The 19,926-nt window shown below is 41.4% G+C and overlaps 1 protein-coding gene across 3 annotated transcripts in view; it reads right to left on the bottom strand.

The window, feature by feature from the left end:
* Positions 1-19,926, bottom strand: part of CSMD1 (CUB and Sushi multiple domains 1) — a 2,734,739-nt gene that overhangs the window by 1,890,432 nt on the left and 824,381 nt on the right. The window lies entirely within an intron of this gene.

The following is a 19,926-nucleotide window of genomic DNA, read 5'->3' as shown; positions in this document are numbered from 1 at the left end:
AGGGAGTGCCTGGCACCACCACACGGGGACTGTCATTATACCACTAACAGGTAATACACCTTAATATTAATTCAAGCATGGTTGTTTCTTTATCACATTTTTCAATAGCACTATATTTTCATACACAGTTAAGTTATATATTTTTGCACGTTTGCCTTTTACTTTTAGTGATATATACACAGATTGGCACTTTCTACAATTCATTATATATTTTATATATATTTGCACCTTTTTAAAAAATATATATTAAATATATTTCTTTATATATATTTGATTAATATCATGACTTTATATCATATTGGGTCATTGAATGAAGTTTTGTGATCAATTTGGGCATTTATGCCATTGTGCTGCTTACAATAACCATTCTCATCTAATGTTATAATTTTCATTATATATATATATATGTATATCATTATTTTTTATTTTGTTTATGTACCGTGGTTTTTGGTATAATAATATATATTTTTACATATATTATATTACATTAGATTATATTTCACTATTTATGTGAATAATCTTATAGTCCCTATGCATATTTGCAATTGATTTTAAATAATTGGTGTGCAATACTGGTACTTTCTGTTAATGTTGCAGATTATCTGTCTGTTTGCCAATTGATTAAATAAAGGCTTTCTTTAATCATGCCATCCCTGTTTTTTTGTTTCTGCAATCAAGGTCCATTAGTGGTTTGTCTAATATTTTCATCCGAATGGTCTGTCATTCAACCATGGAGACACATCTGTGTTATATTTAAGATTATATTTGATGCATAATTCATTGTACTTTTTTATATGCATAATTGTTGCACATTTTAATATATTTTTTACAGGTGTGTCCAACTATTACTCTTTGCTGGGAGCCCTGATACCTCATGCAACAGCTTTTATTTTCCTAGCCACACTCAGATGGCACAAACATCAGTTTCATACAGTACTATTGGTAGAAAAATGTAATGATAGTAACACAGGTAGTTGAGTGAAACTGAGTGCAGGCCTGTCTGTCTGGGAGCCCTACTGCTACAGGCAACACACATGAAGGAGACCCAACTTTAATTCTCCACATTTCAAAGAATTATTGTCACATATAACTAAAGTGGCATCAATTTCTGCAAAGTAGAAACAGTATAATAGGCCTCTGACACATTGTATACTACAGGCAACCCACCAAATGGACTCCCAGCTTGGAGTCTTCACATTTGAAAAACATTTTTGTAACATCAGCAGCAGTATCAAGAGTAGACACAGAAGCCATGACAAAGATTTCACAGACTGTGGTAATGTTAGATCAATGAATGGCACTGAAAATGACACTATCACCTGGTCTGTCCAGTTACGACTAGGGTGAAAAAGTCTTTGGAAATCTATGAATCCATTTTGCTGAAAGTTAGGTGGTCTACACTTTCAGACGATAGCTGGATGCACTTATCTATAAGGATACTACCAGCAGCACTGAAGGCACAACCTAAGAGAAGGCTGGCTGACGGACATGACAAAACCTTAGGCCACTCATCCAAAAGGTCAGGCCACTCATCCATTTTTGAAGACGAAAATGCTAAATTGTTCAATATTCCCCTGATAACATTGATATTGAGCTTGAGATACTCCAGCACCATCCTCTCTAGTCATTCACAACATGTCAGACTTGTGCTCTGTACTGCTGATGCACGAGCTGGTCTGCAAAATGTGTGAAATTATTCACAGAAATTGCTTATGCCACTTACACAGCTGCTGATGCAAATGTTTTTGTGGTGATGCCTTGACATTCCCTGGGTTGGAAGTCTAGAACTGCGATGCACATTTTGTGCCTCATAGCTCTCTTGAGAAAAAACACTCTTAACCCCTTCGCAACCCAGCCTGTTTTCACCTTTCTGACCCGGCCAATTTTTACAATTCTGACCACTGTCCCTTTATGAGGTAATACCTCTGGAATGCTTCAACGGATCCCACTGATTCTGAGAATGTTTTCTTGTTACATATCGTACTTTATCAAAGCAGTAAAATTTCTTGGAAATGACTTGCATTTATTTGTGAAAAAAACTGAAATTTTGCAAAAATTTTGCAGTTTTCCAACTGTTAATATTTATGCCTTTAAATCAGAGAGTTATATCACACAAAATAGTTAATAAATAATATTTCCCACATGTTTACTTCACATCAGCACAATTTTGGAACCAAATTTTTTTGTTAGGAAGTTATAAGGATTAAAAGTTGACCAGCGATTTCTCATTTTTTCAACAAATTTTACAAAACCATTTTTTTAGAGACCACATCACATTTGAAGTGACTTTGAGGGGTGTGCATGACATAAAATACCCCAAATTGACACCATTCTAAAAACTGCACCCCTTGTGGTGCTCAAAACCACATTCAAGAAGTTTATTAACCCTTCAGGTGCGTCACAGGAATTTTTGGAACGTGAAAGGAAAAAATAAACATTTCTTTTCTTACACAAAAATTTTCAGTCCTCATGTTAACGCAGTGAAATTCCCTGACTAAGGCATGTTGATTGCTCATGTGCCAGGTCAAGCATGTAAGTCAAATAATGGCAATTTTTGCCTATACTGAGTCTTTGTTTGCAAATCTGGTAGATAATGTGAGTTGGGTCAACTCTTGTCGCCCCTGCGAAATTCACACTTGTGAATGGTGCTTGCCAAAGCCACACTTGTGGCTGAGGATGCAGTGCCTGTCATTGCTGCGTCTTTCCATGTGTGTGTGCGGCAGTCCGCAACGTAACTTCCTCGTCTTCCTTCTCCTCTGCTGAGCTACTCAGCTGTGTGCCTCTGGGTTCACACCAAGTGGCATCTACAACCTTATTATCCTCCTCTCTGTTCTCCCACTTGTCTCCCTGAGAGTCACCCTCCTCTTCTTCCTGCCCTGACATCATAGTACAGTCTGCGTGCGCCTTGGGTATCTGAGTCTCATCAGGATCACTTCCACACCTGTGGGTTAGCGTCTGGTGACAATGGTCTAGATTCTGCTTGGACCTTACTTCATCCAGCCCAGAATGCAACATGAAAAAATTTGGGGCATTGATGCAGATTATTTCCTCCTCTGGATTCTTTGAATGTTTGAAGCAGACCTCCAATGGAATGGAATGTGTGAACAGCTCTTCAGAATGGCCTATCTGTGGTTCCCCACAGCCAGTTTTGTATAAGGAAATTTGTGACATGGAGGAGAAACAAGAGTAATTGAGGTGCCACCTCTGAGGATTGTACTGTGCATGATGTTAAGGTGGAAGAAGAGGAGGAAAGGCCATTTGAAGTAGCGCTTGACAGCCACTGAAGCACATTCACTTTCTGAGCCTCTTCTATAAGGCTTACTGCTGTACAACTGACAAAGAAAGGGAGTGGAGCAGCCTGTCCAGCAGATGTTGCAAGTGGTCTTTAGATAGGATGAGACAGTGTTTGTTTAGCTGAATTTTTATTAACATTAACACTTCAGCCATGTACACTTCGAATACCAAGCCTATTCCCTCTTCCACAACAACCTTGTTTTTTCCAACTCACGATTTATGTACCCTTGCTATCTTTTAAACTGCTGTTTAACAACCTTAGGCCCAAAACTGTTAGTTACCTGTCACTAAACAATCACTTTTTATTTTCTTAGATAGTGTGCCTGAACAACACTCTTAGACCTAATGATTTTGATGAGCAAATCGGGTCTCCCGATTCCTCACTGCAACACAGTTTTATCCCAAAGGATTTGGATAAGCAAATAAGGCCTCTTGGTTGAACACCAATATTAGAACTACAGTAATGATTTTTAAGAGCAAATTTGGACTCCTGATTCCTTGCATAGAGACAATTTTTGCTCAAACTATTTCTATTAGCAAAAGGGACCTCCTGACTGCAACACAGTTATAGCACAATCTAATTCAATGCTGGAAGATGGATTTCACACATGAAAGGATCCTATCTAGCTAACTGACAAGTTGACTTTCAGCAGCAGCAGCAGGGGCGGCCTCTCTGCACTGTTACACTAAGAAAATGGCACCAGCAAAATGAGATATCCACTTTTTTATATGGACAGGGACACTTGACTTCAGCAGCCAATCACAGAAGACCTTTTATCATGATCTTGTGGATGGTTTCTGTGCCCCTAGTGATCATTTTTAATCTGTAAAAATACTCATCAGCATATGTTCAAGTTCCTGGCAGTTATGCAGTACCATCACAAATATTTAACTTTAGATCATTCTGCGTTGATCAGTTTAGAGGTGTGTCCCAAATGAGTGGTTGTAAGCAATGTCTTTATGCAGGGGATACTGTTAATCAGTCTTTAGGACTCAAATGATAGCAATATGTCTGAATATAAATGAAATACAAGTTATACTTTCGCTAGCATTTTCTCAGAAACCTACAGTACAGGGTGGGCCATTTACATGGATACACCTAAATAAAATGGGAATGGTTGGTGACCCAGATCAGCACTCTGAATTTGCAGAATGGGCAAAGCAAAAATTGGAACAGGGCCCTCAGTTTACACAGAACATTATGTTGGGTGGCCCATTTATATGGATACACCTAAATAAAATGGAAATGGTGGCAATTTTCTTGTATAGGATGTCCTTCATTGAAATCTGCTGCAATGATCCGGGTACTGCGTTCAACAGACATCAATACAATTTCTGTCTGCTCCTCACATGTAAACCTCAGCAACATGTCAATGGCAGTAAACACAGAGAAATTTGGAAATAACTCATGAAAGAATAAAGTTATGTTAAAACCAAGCACACCATTGTTTTTCTTGTGAAATTTGCAATAAGCTTAATGTGTCACAAGACCCTCTTCCCACTGAAAAAAATAAAGTTGGATCCAAAATGGCTGACTTCAAAATGGCCACCATTGAAACCACCCATCTTGAAAAGTTTTCCCCCTTCCATATACTAATGTGCCACAAACAGGAAGTTGATATCTCCAACCATTCCTGTTATGAATGGGTCACCGAGGAGAAAAAGGCAAAACAAGCTAAGTCACAGAAAACCAGAGAGGTTGGTAACTATGCAGATTGCAGATCCCTGATCTTACCACACAACTAGCAGTAGCCGTGGAGCGTGCCTACGATGTTTCTTGACGCCTCGTCATGGCCGGAGGACTAAATAAGCCTAATGCAAGAAAAGGGAAAACTAACTGCCCCAGAGCAGACCCCAAAGGAATAGATAGCCCCCACACATGTATTGACGGTGAAGCAAGATGAAGGCACAAACACAGGCAGGAAAATAGGCTGAGCAAATGATGGGGCCCAAACTAACTAGACAGGAAAGGAAAGGAGAGACACTGTCTGCAACCTGCAAAAAACCCTAAAAAATCATGTCCAACACTTCTGATTGCAAAATTAACCCTGAAGTCACTAGACTTCTCCCACTATATCAGCACTCTGAAATATTCTGAGACAGAGCAAAAAGAGACCAAACTAGTAAGGGACAAAAAGCCAATTGGCAAAATACTGATAAATAAGAGTGGAAATTCACCACAGCCCCCAGCAGGGGCTGGCTGGCCACACCAAAAAACTGAATAGACCAACAAAATCAAGTGTGAACATTAGCAGAAAAACTTAGCTTTAGATGACTGGAACAGAGCTGAAAACCAAGAGCTGACAAGCCAGAAGGAATCACCAGCAACTTAATAGGGCGTTGGCTGTCTTAAATCCAATTTGAGACTCCTGAGATCCAATCGTCATCCTCATTCTCAGGTGGCAGATCTCCACCGATCAAATCAGCCTCTCTACCTCCTGTTACCACCAGTGGGAGTCAGGAAGGAGAACTCACAAGTGGTGAACCAGAGAATGAACTCACAACACATTCCCATTTTATTTAGGTGTATCCATATAAATGGCCCACCCTGTATATATTATTATTTGCAACTTTTACTCTGCTAAAACATGTTGTCATAGTTTGTATAACATTTCCAATCTCACACGTTCCCTTTAACAGAAATAGAGATTAGCTACAAGAAAATGTTTATTAAAGTATGACTCAACATGTATGCTTACTACAATGAGAGCACATTGATTTAAACAAACTTTGCAACGTGTTGTTTGTTATAGTGGAATTTTGGTAACAGGAATCCCTGCCTAGTCACAAAAAACAGCTGATCACTTTAATCTGACACTTTCATTGCTTGGGATCTCACACTACTTGCAGGGTAACCTTCTATTGTTTTCAATTCTCTTAATATCTTAATGAAAAGCCTTTAAAGGTACTGTCACACTTAGCGATGTACCAGCGATCCCGACCAGCGATATGACGTGGTCAGGATCGCTGGTACATCGCTAAGTGGTTGCTAGTGAGCTGCCACACAGGCAGATGTCACTAGCGACATCGCTGGGGACGGGGGTCGTTACATACCTGTCACACCAGGCGATCCTGCGTCCTCCCGCCCGGCTCCACCCGTCGCTCATCCTCACAGCAGGAAGCGCCGCAGGAAGCTGACGACGAGAAACGGTCCTGGACGTTCTCGCGCCATCAGCGATAACCAGCGGGGGAGCCGGTCGTAGGTAAGTATCAGACACAGAGATATCGCTAGCAATATCGCTATAACGTCACTAGTTATAGTGATATTGCTAGCGATATCTCTTAGTGTGACAGGCCCTTAAGGCATGTAACATTCTCTATTATTTTGTTAGACCATTAAATGTTTTGTGTTATGTTCCATAGACAACACAACTTTGGCTTTAATGTTAGAAACGTCTATAGCAAAATTCCAAAAGGATTTATTTTCCCCTTGATTATAGACAGCACAATTGTTATAATAAAGTAAGACATTGATTTCTTTCTAAACAAGCAACAAAACATGAGCTGCATGGTACTCCTTCTTTGGTGACAGATGTAGATTTCCATTTTTTGGCATTTCATCAAATGTTTTTTTTTTGCCAGCTTTATCGAGTGGGAATTGTGAATTTTCACTTTACGGAAATTTGGCAAGATTAATGTACTCTGCTTGCTGTGAAAGTAAAGTCTTCTAGATGGCAATATTGGTCTTTTAAGTAAAATGGTAATGCTACAATGATGATTAAACACAAAGGAAAGATAGCTATGATTTACAGCTTAAAAAGGCATAAGGTATTAATTGATTTCGTTATATATAAAAGCCCTTTGAAAAAATATTTTTAATGTTTTAATGTTGTATCACAACTGAATGGGGAGGAGAGTGGTTGTTTCCAGCCATGTATTTAGCAATAATTGATTCATAGATATTGCTATATTTAAATCACAGAGATATGTAAGAGTCTATTTGTGCAATATACAGTTAATAATGCTAAAGAGATGAGCTGATAAGAGAAGACAATCCATTTTAACCCCTTCCTGGTACTTCCTAGGTTTTCAGATTCCGTCTGAAGGAAACGAGTATGGTTGATAGCCGGACGTGTTGGGGCAGGGAATTCCATAGGATGGGGGCTATTCGGGAGAAGTCTTGGAGGTGGTTGGGTGAGGAGCGAATAAGTGTGGAGGAGAGAAGGAGGTCTTGGGAGGACTGGAGAATACGTGAGGGAAGGTATCGGGAGATTATTTCAGAGATGTATGGAGGAGACAATGTTATTAATGAATATTGTTATTAAAGAATGTTATGGCAATGATATGGGGTATATTGTAGAGAAATTAAATGCAGAATCATCATCATCATTGGTCAGTATTATTGCAATGACAACTTATTATAATGGCACCACCTTTGTATTTTTATAGCCTTATGGTTAATATTTCATATCCTTGGCAGTCAATATTAAATGTAATGTTAATACCCAGTGTTCCTGGAAGTTTTGATAGCTAAAGGTACTGTCACACTTAGCGATGCACCAGCGATCCTGACCAGCGATATAACGCGGTCAGGATCACTGGTACATCGCTAAGTGGCTGCTAGTGAGCTGCCACACAGGCAGATCTCACCAGTGACATCGAAGGGGTCGGGGGTCACTACTTACCTGTCACACTAGGCGATCCTGACGTTTTCCCACCCGGCTCCACGCTCGTCGCTCGTCTCTCCACAGGAAGCGCCGCAGGAAGCTGACGACGAGAAACAGTCCTGGACGTTCTCGCACAATCAGCGATAACCAGCGGGGGAGCCGGTCGTAGGTAAGTATCAGACATAGCGATATCGCTAGCAATATCGCTATAACGTCACAAGTTATAGCGATATTGCTAGCGATATCACTAAGTGTGACAGTACCTTTAGGCCAGGATTCCCCAACTCCAGTTCTCAAGGCCCACCAACAGATCATGTTTTCAGGATTTCCTTTGTATTGCTCAGGTGAAGCTATTATCACCTGAGCAATACAAAGCAAATCCTGAAAACAGGATCTGTTGGTGGGCCTTGAGGACTGGAGTTGGGGAACTCTGGCTTAGGCAATATGTCATATGGTTGGAAATTCTTCATCTCCTCAACTTAATTATCTAAGTATATGCAAAAATGTTTTAATGAAAACAAAAATGCACATTGTGCAATATTTTGCAAAACATAAAAGGAAACAAACTGTAAATGTTTTAACAGACAAATATTTTACTGCATTATGTTACTGTTCAAGAAGTGCAAGGCTAGATGCATCAGTACAGTAAAGTATTTCAGCAGAGGGAGTCAAGTCTCTGCTGCCAAGATCTTGTAGAATCACACTGAGAGCACATTTTGGAATGTTAATAAGCCTATATGCCCTTAGGTTTTTAAGATATTTTGTGCCTTTTCAACTATTTTATAAAACAAAGAAATTACAATATCGAGTTTCATTATTTACATACAGTTTAACAGATATTTTATGCACTACTTGATATTTTGATTTTACTATACAAAGGCTAAAATGAGGGCCAAATGAGCATAATTATTTTTTTTTGCATTTATATTTGTATTTGTTCACTGTAGTGTAAAATAAAATGTAAATTTGTATCTTTTGAATATGGAGAAATTGAACATATTAACCCCTCACTGAAGCCAATCTTTGCCTTCAAATGATGGCAAATGGGGCACGCTGTTTTAACCCCCCATTGGCACACCCGCAACGTGATCACCAGGCACCAATGGATTGCCATGACAGCCAGGGGTCTACTGAAGAAATCCCGTGCATGTCACGATTATACTCTTGTGAAAGTTATTCAAATCATCCCTATTTTCCCCAGTTAAAAATTAAGAAATAAAAAAATTAAAAAATACACATGTGAGGTATCACTACATCTTCTAGCAAAATATAAAATTAATGAACAAGATCAGGAAAATATATAATAAGAAAAACATCAAAATAACAGAATCATTTAAAAATATTCATTGCTAAAATATCTATGCATATTATTTAGTTATTGTTATTTGAAAATATTAAATGTCTAACTGAACTTTAACACCTAAATGACTGCCGATATGGGTTTTAATGGCATCAGTTAAGGGTACTTATTCCTCAGTGCTGCTTTTTAACAGCACTGAGAAATAAGTGTACAGCACCCCCCAGCATCGAAAATTCTCTGTGGATTGTCCAATAAACTAAATTTATCATTTATCCACAGGTCCAACTGTTGAGACATATCAAAAAATATACCATCGCTGAGGGTCTGGCTACAGAACTCTTTCCACAAATGTTGGTTGCAAAGTTTTGAGAGGTAATGTTCATATATATCAATCACTCCTACAGATAATTTATCGAGCAGTGGTCGCTCATGTTCACTACCGCTCCAGTCAAACATGAGACATTGGAACTCACATTCTTTATATCAGCGGTGGGGTGTTCGCCTCTAGCTCCATGATGACCTAACATTTCTAGTAGCAATATGTAACATCTGTAGTTTATGGGATAATTTACCTAAAGGAGAAGCAAGATAGAACTAGAGAAATGTCATGTGCCACAAAGCTGAGGAGCAAAAGATGGCTGTGCAGCAAACTATTCGGTAAAAATGTAAGTTATTTCTTGTAATGAATTTTTACATTAAAGACAATCATCACAAATGTACCAGCAAATTGTATGCATTTTCAAATAGTCTAACAAAATATAAATTTTATAAGACAAACACATTAAGAAAGCTTAGTGGTACTTATTTTTACTAAATTGAGTCAAATTCTGTGTAATTCTCAAGAATGCTTAAACTATAATTACAGCCCTGCCCCCGCATACTAATCATCTGGTCCCACAATTTTGTCACCAGATTGCCATTCGCTAACGGCGCTCCTACACCCTACCCCACAAAGCTATCAGCTGATTTTCATTCCTATTATCTCTGACACATTAGGCATGGTGGTAATCTTATGCTAAGCTAAAAGCCAGGCAGGATCTTAGTGAGACAGGTCATGACACCAAGACCACAATTAAGTGAATTGTTCACACTGGTCTTCATGAGGGGGAATTTTGGAGTCAGAAGTGAACCACTCACGAGACACTTGTCTCTTAATGAATCAGGCACTTTTTAATATTGTCCTATGCTTCCGTGCATCTGGCCACAAATCTTACTGCAGTTACAGACTGGAGTAAGATTTCTGGCATAAAAATTACCAGAGCTCAATACGAATTAGACAAGCTGTGATACCACGCTCCTCTTCTTCCCAATTCTGCCTATTTTGGCAGATCTAGCAAAAACTGAGGTCAAAATGACAAAAGTCATAATGTTTTTGTGCTTCTTCGTGGCTGCACAAAAATCTTGTGACTTTTAAGTCTTTTACACCTGATTTCTGGCATAAAAAACTTTAATGAATCACCTCCATGGTCTCTGACCTGCAATTTTGTTTTGATGTAAGAATTTAGCCGTAAAACTAACCTGACAGAGTTGCAAGAAAACAGTCCAAAAATAGGCATTTACGTTAAAGTACGCTAAAGGTGCTTTTCAGTCACACCCCCCTGACGAAGGAGATTTTCCGAAACGCGCGTCGGGGCGCGTTCCTCAGGCACACCGCTCTCACCACTGTCTGCTCCACTGCCTTTCAGGTAACACACTATGTTGCATTGCACTGTATACTTTATTGTATAGGTATCGTATTGGGGCATGTCCCATTAATACATCGGTCCTATTACTTTATGGTCATTTGCCTTGTGGGCAGCGCACTGCACTATATCGTGCTGGATTATCTGGGCCGGTTCCTCTTTCCTCCGGTTTCCAACAGGCGCTTCATTACTCCTTGCGCTTTTTCTGTGCTGGCTTGTTTTTGATTCGGCCCATTTTAATTGTGCAGCGTTGTTCAGTGTTTTTGCTGCCTGATTCCTGGCTTTGGCCCACTTTTACTACATAGCGCTTTTTATGATCTTTTTTAGTGACCGTTTGTATAGTTATTTTTCAATGCACATTTATTATCCATTTTTTTAGTGCACTATTACTTCAAAAACATTGGATTTATCTCTGCATTCAGCCTATTGTTTACAGCGCTATTTTTTAGCATCTTTTGTGTCAGTTCAGCAAAGACCTTGTTGTTATATTTAAACTTTTTTGATTTCACCATCACTGTTTTCACTTGTGGTATATATATTTAGACACTATTTTTTTACAGCAATTTTTTGCATTATTTATTAACATTGGTCTATATGTACACACATTTTTTATTTTCATGATTTTTTATTATTATCACTTCACCATCCATCACACTTATTATATATGTGTTTTTGCTGTTCTACATGGGGAACATTATATATGTCTTATCTGAATCATTTTTGCTGTACAGTGGTGATACCATTATAAGTATTGATACTTGCTGACTAATTTTATGAGCGGTTTTTTCTTGCCTTTTCTTACATATATTTATTTTAATTGCCGTTGTTGTCTGGCCAAATTTACAATAAAGGCTTATTTTATTATACACGTTTTATTTTTGTTTTTTATACATTCTCATTATTCTGATTCTCCCATCTACATCACTAGTTTGTTTTATTCTTTAGTCACAGCATATTGAACAAAAGGTGAAGAGAGCGAAAGATGAAGAATAGCTTGTGTTCTTTTGAATAGGGACTGATCTGCAGGACCTGGCAGCGGCTGCTATAAATTAAGTGAAGCTGCACTTTGCAACTCCATTCAAAATGTTTGCATCCTTTTAAAGAGATTGGCGCTTGGTTTGAAAAAATAAAAAAAGCTCATCTACTGGACTTTCGCAAGTCACTAAAACTATGACCTACTGTCCTTGCCCCACTTGTCTCCTCATTTCCTCTTCTGGCTGAACTTCACATAATAAGGGCCCTGAAGAGCCTCTTCTAAATGGAGCAGTGTATGCACATCCCATGGATTGCGCCAGCAAGGATTGGGGAGTTATCTCCTAAAACCCAGATAGAGGGGATAGTTTCCAACCCTTGCTCAACTCCTTTTGGTTAAAATGAACTTTAATATAGTGCAGTAGACAAACTATATTGTTTGCTAAAAATTTTTACGTACATGTGCACAACGCTTAAATGTGAATATGTAATATTTCCATGCACAGAAGCAGTAGCATGGGCCCCTGTAATGAATTCCAAATGAGAACCTTGGACAGCTCAGGTCAATACTTATTAAGATACATTAGTAAGTTGTGTAAGTTGCATTTCATTCACTTAATTGATTATGGCCCTCTGCACATAACATGCTTCTTGGCATCACTGCCAGTCTTGTTTTTGGAACAGTTGTAGCTGAGACTACAAGCTACATATGTTAATAAATGAAAGCAAAGTATGATTATAACATTGGTATGTGTGCTCTATCTTGTGAGTTATATTCTGTTGCTGTACATTTATCAATATTGCTCATAAATAAAAATAAAAAAAGGAATTAAAATTAAATGCTTGTGAATAAAGCCTATCCAGACAAGAGTTGAGTTGCTTTTCAAAGTGTGGAATAAGTTTATAAAACATATACACTGGATTAGGGAAGTATTTTCTGTTGCCAGAGAAATGATTATGAATCAGTTTGAAAGATTAGCATATCCTTTAAAGTACATAAAAGAACAGAATATTTTATGTAACCTTTCTTTGCCATAGGCGATTGCAATGTGGATATATAGTACTGCATTCTATAATAGTAACCAGTTATGGCAAAATAATTATGGAGAAAAAGAAGAAGCCTTTATGCTATTGCAAGGCACATTTTGATACATTTTCCTTGCACAATGAGCAAAGAAACGGTAATATTTAAAGAAAGAACTGTAATATTTAAAAACAAGAAACAAACATTCATTGAATTGCTGCGATATACATATTTATCAAAATTGTGTTCATAAAATACTTAATCAAAAGTTTGAACACTCCTGTTCATGTAATGGTTTTCCTTGTACTTATAATAAGGTGAACACTAGGAGTCTCAAACGTAGATTGATAAATGAGCCACATAGAAAAAAAAGTTAATTTGACAGGCTTCATTCTTTGCAGGATGAAATGATACACAAGTGGTCAAAATTGTTGGTACCCCTTGTTTAATGACAGAAAAACCCACAATGGTCACAGAAATAACTTGAATCTGACAAAAGTAATAATAAATAAAAAATCTATGAAAATTAATAAATTAAATTCAGACATTGCTTTTCAGCCATGCTTCCACAGAATTTTTTAAAAGATAAAACTCATGAAATAGGCCTGGACAGACATGATGGTACCCTTAACTTAATATTTTGTTGCACAACCTTTTGAGGCAATCACTGCAATCAAACGATTCCTGTAACTGTAAATGAGACTTCTGCACCTCTCGACAGGTATTTTGGCCCACTTCTCAAGAGCAAACTGCTCCAGTTGTCTCGTGTTTGAAGGTTGCCTTTTCCAGACGGCATGTTTCAGCTCTTTCCAAAGATGCTCAATATGATTTAGGTCAGGGCTCATAGCAGGCCACTTCAGAATAGTCCAATGTTTCCTCTTAGCCATTATTGGGTGTTTTTAGCTGCGAGTTTTGGGTCATTATCCTGTTGTAAGACCCATGACCAGCAACTGAGACCAAACTTTCTGACACTGGGCAGCACAGTTCTCTCTAGAATCCCTTGATACTCTTGAGATTTCATTGTACCCTGCACAGATTCTAGACACCCTGTGTCAGATGCAGCAAAGCAGCCCCAGAACACACAACAGAGCCTCCTCCATGTTTCATAGTAGGGACAGTGTTATTTTCTTGATATGCTTTACTTTTCCAACTGTGAACATAGAGCTGATGTGCATTGCCAAAAAGTTCCATTTTTGTCTTATCTGTTCATACGACATTCTCCCAGCAGCTTTGTGGATTGTCAACATGTAGTTTGACAAATTCCAGTCTGGCTTTTTTATGATTTTTTTTTAACAATGGTGTCCTCCTTGGTCATCTCCCATGAAGTCCACTTTGTCTCATACACTGACGATTGGTGTGATCTGACACTGATTTTCCTTGATCTGGAAGTTCACCTTTAATCTGTTTAGAAGTCTTTCTGGGCTCTTTTGTTACCATTCATATTATCTGTCTCTTTGATTTGTTGTCAATTTTTCTTCTGTGGTCATGTCCAAAAAATAAAATGCATGAAATAGGCCTGGACAGAAATGATTGTACCCCTGAAAATAATATGACAAAAGGGACATGTTAAATCAAGGTGTGTCCACTAATTAGCATCAGAGATGTCTACAATCTTGGAAGTAATGAGTGGGCCTGTCTATATGGCTACAGATACTCACTGTGCTGTTTGGTGACATGATGTGTATCACACTCAACATGGACCAGAGGAAGTAAAAGAAAGAGTTGTCTCAGGAGATTAGAAAGAAAATTATATGCAAACATGTTAAAGGTAAAAGTTATAAGACCATCTCCAAAGCAGCTTGATGTTCTTGTGATTACAGTTGCACATATTATTCTGAAATATAAGATCCATGGGACTGTAGCCAACCTCCCTGAGCGTGGCTGCAGGAGGAAAATTGATGACAAATCAAAGAGACGGATAATACGAATGGTAACATAAAACAGCATTTTGTTGACAAAATATTTATTTTTTATTTACAATCTATTTTTCCCTATTTTTATGTACCCCAACTGGCTCAATACTGTGATATTCTCTGTAATTGTCCCTATATAGCAATGCTTACCCTATCCTATATCAAAGTCAACCATCCTGTAATAAGGAATAATGTCCCCAATCTTGGCCTCCACCTTGAAATAATGACCCCATTAGGTAATAATGTCCCCAATCCTGTAATAGTATCTCCCTTCCTGTAATAATGTCCTATTTCTTGTTATAATGTGCCTCGTCCTGCTATACTGTCCTAATCCTGTAATAATGTCACCCTTCCTGAAATAATAGCCCTTACCTATAATAATGCTCCCTTCCTGTAATAATATCCTTTATTCTTTAATTATACCCCCTTCCTGTAATACTGTCCCCATCCTGTAATAATGTTTCTCTTCCTGAAATAATAGCCCCATCTTGTAATAATGTCCACATTTTGAAATAATGACTCCCATCTAGGAATAATCTCCTGCTTACTGTGATAATGCACCTCTTTAATAAGCTACTGTAATGTATTGAAATAAAAAATCACAAGCTACACATAATGTGTACAAATTTGATCACGCCATAAGACAAAATAGACTTCCCAAATACTAAAAAATGTGGGTCCCCTGGAATAAAGAATTCATAACACCATTCACCTAGTCCCCTCTAATCACAGGAGAGAAGGAAAGAGAAAGGGAAATTAAAAAAAAAGAAAATCAGTATGAGAAGTCCTCGGGTGGCTGACAAGGATCCCTCCTTTGCAATAGGAGTTTTAACAATTGCACATGAAATTGTCATGCTCACCTCCTCCCCGGCGCCTGTCACGCTCACCTCCCCGGCGCTGGTTCTCTCTGCACCTTCTGCGGCCGCTGTCCGAACCGCCGCTGCTCTTGCTCCCCCTGGTCGGGCTCCCATCACCGCTGCTCCATCTGCCTCTGCCATGGCTCCTCTTGCAGCGCCATCAGCCCCCGCCGCATCCTGTGCCTCCACACCGCCCGGGGTCCTCCGGCGCTTCCAGTCCTCTTGGCCCGCCTCCACTGCTGGCACCTGTCCATCAACTGTCCTGCGGCCAGCCTCTGCCCCCTCACAGGTACGCAAGCGCACAGCAAGGTACGCCCTCTAGACTAGGTGTCCTATCCCCTGGCTCCTTGGCACTGTTGTACCCTGACCCAGAAGTTCTGCAGCATGCCCTATATCGGGCAGCCTCACCCTATGCTCTCCGCCTGACTATCATTTGTGGTATCGGGTCCACGCGCTCCTGCGTTACTCCTGTCTCTGCGTAATGTACCTCTCCAAGTCCTCCGCTAGCTTCCCTGTTTGTGACCTTCCTGTGTTCCCTTCCAGATCCAGTCCGTTCCTGCCTCCGTCTTCCTGCTCCTTTGTCTCGTCCTGTACCTGTTACTGCCTTCCACCATTGCCGTCCTCCGTTGCTGTCCATCTCCATTCCTGTGGCTTCAGCAGCCTTCCCTGTGGTTGCTGTCATCTTCCATCTGGTCGCCTGTACGTCTCCTGCCTGCATTCCTTCCCGGCTGTTCCCAGGTATCAGCTTCCGCAGCGATAGTCTCCCCTGGGTCTGCCCCAAACGCTCCCTGTATAGGGGGTGGTACACCTGGCCAGCTCGCCCGAGGGAGGTTCGTCATCATGGTCCTGAGGGTTTAACTCCTGGAGGTCTCCAGTCTCACAGTATAGTCAGGCCATGGACCCCGCTGGTACCTCGACCCTGACCCAAAAGGAACTCCTGTTCCTGCGTGAGAACCAGACGAGGATTATGCCATTCCTCAAATCTATGGAATCCTGTCTGTCATCCCTACAGGCCTCTGATACCACTAGTGCTCCCCAGATGGCTGGTCTCCAGTAGGAGCTCGCTCAGCAGCGCGACACTCATATTTTAAATTACATGGCCTTGGTGGATAACCGTCTCCTGGCTCTCCAGTCCGTGGCCTCTGCTCCAGTCCAGGCAGCAGCCTCCCACCCCCCACCCCGTTTGGCGAAACCTCCAAGTTATGCAGAGGGTTCCTAAATCAATGCCAGCTACATTTCGAGCTGTTCCCCCGTTCAGTATCCTATGGACCAGGCCAAGGTGGCCTTTGTTGTGTCCCACTTGGAGGGTGAGGCCCTAGCTTGGGTAACCCTCTCTGGGAACAAGACAACCTCATAGTCTCCCAACTCTCTATTTTTCTGGACACCTTCCGGAAGGTGTTCGATGAACCTGGTCGCTTGATTTCTACTACTGAGGCGCTGTTTAATCTCCAACAAGGCACGCTCTCGGTAGGTCAGTACGCCATTCTGTTTCGCACCCTGTCCTCAGAGTTGGGGTGGAACAATGAGGCTTTGGTGGGATCCTTTTGGCGGGGACTCTCTGGCCGAGTTAAAAATGAGTTGGCGGGATGAGATACTCCTGCCTCTCTGGAGGATTTGATCTCCTTGGCCACCCGCATCGACCTCCGCTTTCAGGAGCGATCCTGAGAGGCCGCCAGAGAGAGGAGGCCTTGCGTTCTTCCAGCCGCTCGTAGTCCACTCTGCTCCCGTCCATTGTCGTCCTCCGCGTTTCCTGCACCGGAACCCATGAAAGTGGATCGTCTCAAACCGATGGAGGAGCATCGGAGAGAGAGGGTCAAACAGAGGCTCTGCTTGTATTGTGGGAGTGCATCCCACTTTCCCCGCTCTTGTCCTATACGCCCGGGAAACGCCTCCGCCTAGGACAGGTAAGAGAGGCCTCCCTAGGTAATTGTGTTTCCTCTCTACCCTTGATTCTCTCCGTTCTTCTGCACATAGGCCCCCAACGTTCCTCTGAGTGGTCCTACATTGATTCAGGCGCAACTGGCAATTTTATTCAGTTCGAGGTGGTTAAAAGACTTCGGATTCCTGTCCGATCCCTGGAAACTCCTCGGCAGATTGCTTCGGTCGACGGTCGACCCTTGCGGATGTCTGTTACTCAGGTCACTGAAGAGGTGAAACTTCAGATTGGAGCCTTACACCGGGAGAAGATAGTTTTTTATGTGCTGCCCTCGCTATCTCATACCATCCTCTTGGGTGTTCCTTGGTTGAGAACTCACAAGCCTATTTTGGACTGGGGCTCTGGGGATATCCGTTGTTGGGGACAGTCGTGTCAAGCCAGATGTCTGTCGGCCGTTCAACCGAAGAAATTCATGTCCCCCACTTCAGTCTCTACAGATTTACCTTCGGCCTATTAGACCTTCTCTAACGTCTTCAACAAGAAGGAGGCGGAGGTAATGCCTCCGCATCGGCCCTATGATTGCCCAATCAACCTTGTCCCAGGTTCTACTCCACCCCGTGGTCGGATCTATCCTCTGTCTCCCTCCGAGATGCTGGCCATGAACGAATATATCCAAGAAAACTTTGCCAGAGGCTTTATATGCAAGTCGTCTTCGCCGGCAGGAGCAGGGTTCTTTTTCGTCAAGAAGAAGGATGGATCGCTTCGCCTCTGCATTGATTACCGGGGCCTCAATGAAATCACCATCAAAAACAAATATACATTGCCTCTCATTCCAGAGCTATTCGACTGTCTACGAGGAACACGAGTCTTCACAAAGTTGGATCTCCGCGTGGCCTATAAACTGATCCGCATTCGTCCCGGAGATGAATGGAAGACCACTTTCAATACCCGAGATGGCCACTATGAATATTTGGTCATGCCCTTTGGCCTGTGCAATGCTCCCCCAGTGTTCCAGGAGTTTGTCAACGACGTGTTTCAAGACCTTCTCTACTCCTGTGTGGTGGTGTATTTGGACGATATCCTTGTGTTTTCCTCGGACCTGTGCTACCCGCAGAAAAGACGTCCGCCAAGTCTTGCTATGTTTAATAGAGCAGCGTCTCTATGTCAAACTCGAGAAGTGTTCCTTCGAGCAGTCCTCCCTGCCGTTCTTGGGTTATATCATTTCTGACTCGGGCCTACGTATGGATCCTGGAAAAGTATCTGCCATACTCAAGTGACCGCATCCCCAGGGAATCAAGGCGATCCAATGATTCCTCGGGTTTGCTAATTACTACCGGCAATTCATTCCACATTTTTCTACCTTGACCGCTCCTATCTCCGCCTTGACCCGTAAGGGAGTCAACCCTCACCTCTGGTGTCCGGAAGCTGAAAATGCCTTCCAAACCTTGAGACAATCTTTCGCTTCAGTGCCCGTACTCCATCGTCCTGAGGGTAACAAACCTTTTATCCTTGAGGTAGATGCGTCAGCCATCGGAGCCGGGGCAGTTCTTTCCCAGAAATCTTCCTCCGGTCGACTGCTCACCTGCAGTTTTTTCTCTATGATGTTCTCCACTGCAGAGAGAAACTACACCATTGGTGACAGAGAGCTGCTTGCCATCAAGTTGGCCTTGGAGGAGTGGTGGTATCTTCTGGAAGGAGCTGTACATCTGTTTAAAATCTACACCGACCACAAGAACCTGACATACATCCAGTCAGCACAAAGACTTAATCCTCGGCAAGCCAGATGGTCGCTGTTTTTTGCTCGGTTCGATTTGAGCTTCATTTCCATCCCGGTGACAAGAATCTCAAAGCGGATGCTTTACCCAGGTCCTTTCTGGTCTCCGATTATGAGGAGGAACCATCACACATTGTAGACCCCAGTAAAGTCATCATGGTTGCACCCATAAGCTTGACTTTGTTACCGCCCGGTAAGACCTTTGTGCAAGAAAGCGAGAGGTGGGGTCATGCCTCCAAGCTAGCCGGGCACTTGGGGCTCAAGAAAATGCTCCTTCTCTTTACTCGTTTCTATTGTTGGCCATCTCTTCTTCAAGATGTCTGAAGTTTTATCATCTCCTGCCCGTCGTGTGCCAGAAATAAAGTCCCTCGGCACCTACCCTCGGGGCTCTTACATCCGCTTCCGGTTCCTTCGGCCCCCTGGCAGCATGTCGCAATGGACTTTATTACTGACCTGCCTCGGTCTTCTTGCCATGCCGTCATCTTGGTCATAGTGGATTGATTTTCCAAGATGGCCCATTTTATTGCTCTGCCAGGTTTACCCTCCGCACCCGAGCTGGCGAAGATTTTCGTCACCCATGTTTTCCGGATCCATGGCTTCCCCAAGCATATCGTTTCCGACAGAGGG

This window comes from Dendrobates tinctorius, unplaced genomic scaffold (genome assembly GCF_039654945.1).
Source record: "Dendrobates tinctorius isolate UK_male_01 unplaced genomic scaffold, ASM3965494v1 ptg000107l, whole genome shotgun sequence".
Classification (NCBI taxonomy): Eukaryota; Metazoa; Chordata; class Amphibia; order Anura; family Dendrobatidae; genus Dendrobates; species Dendrobates tinctorius.
The sequence above is the reverse complement of the archived record's forward strand: the minus strand, read 5'-3'. Positions and strand labels throughout refer to the sequence as shown.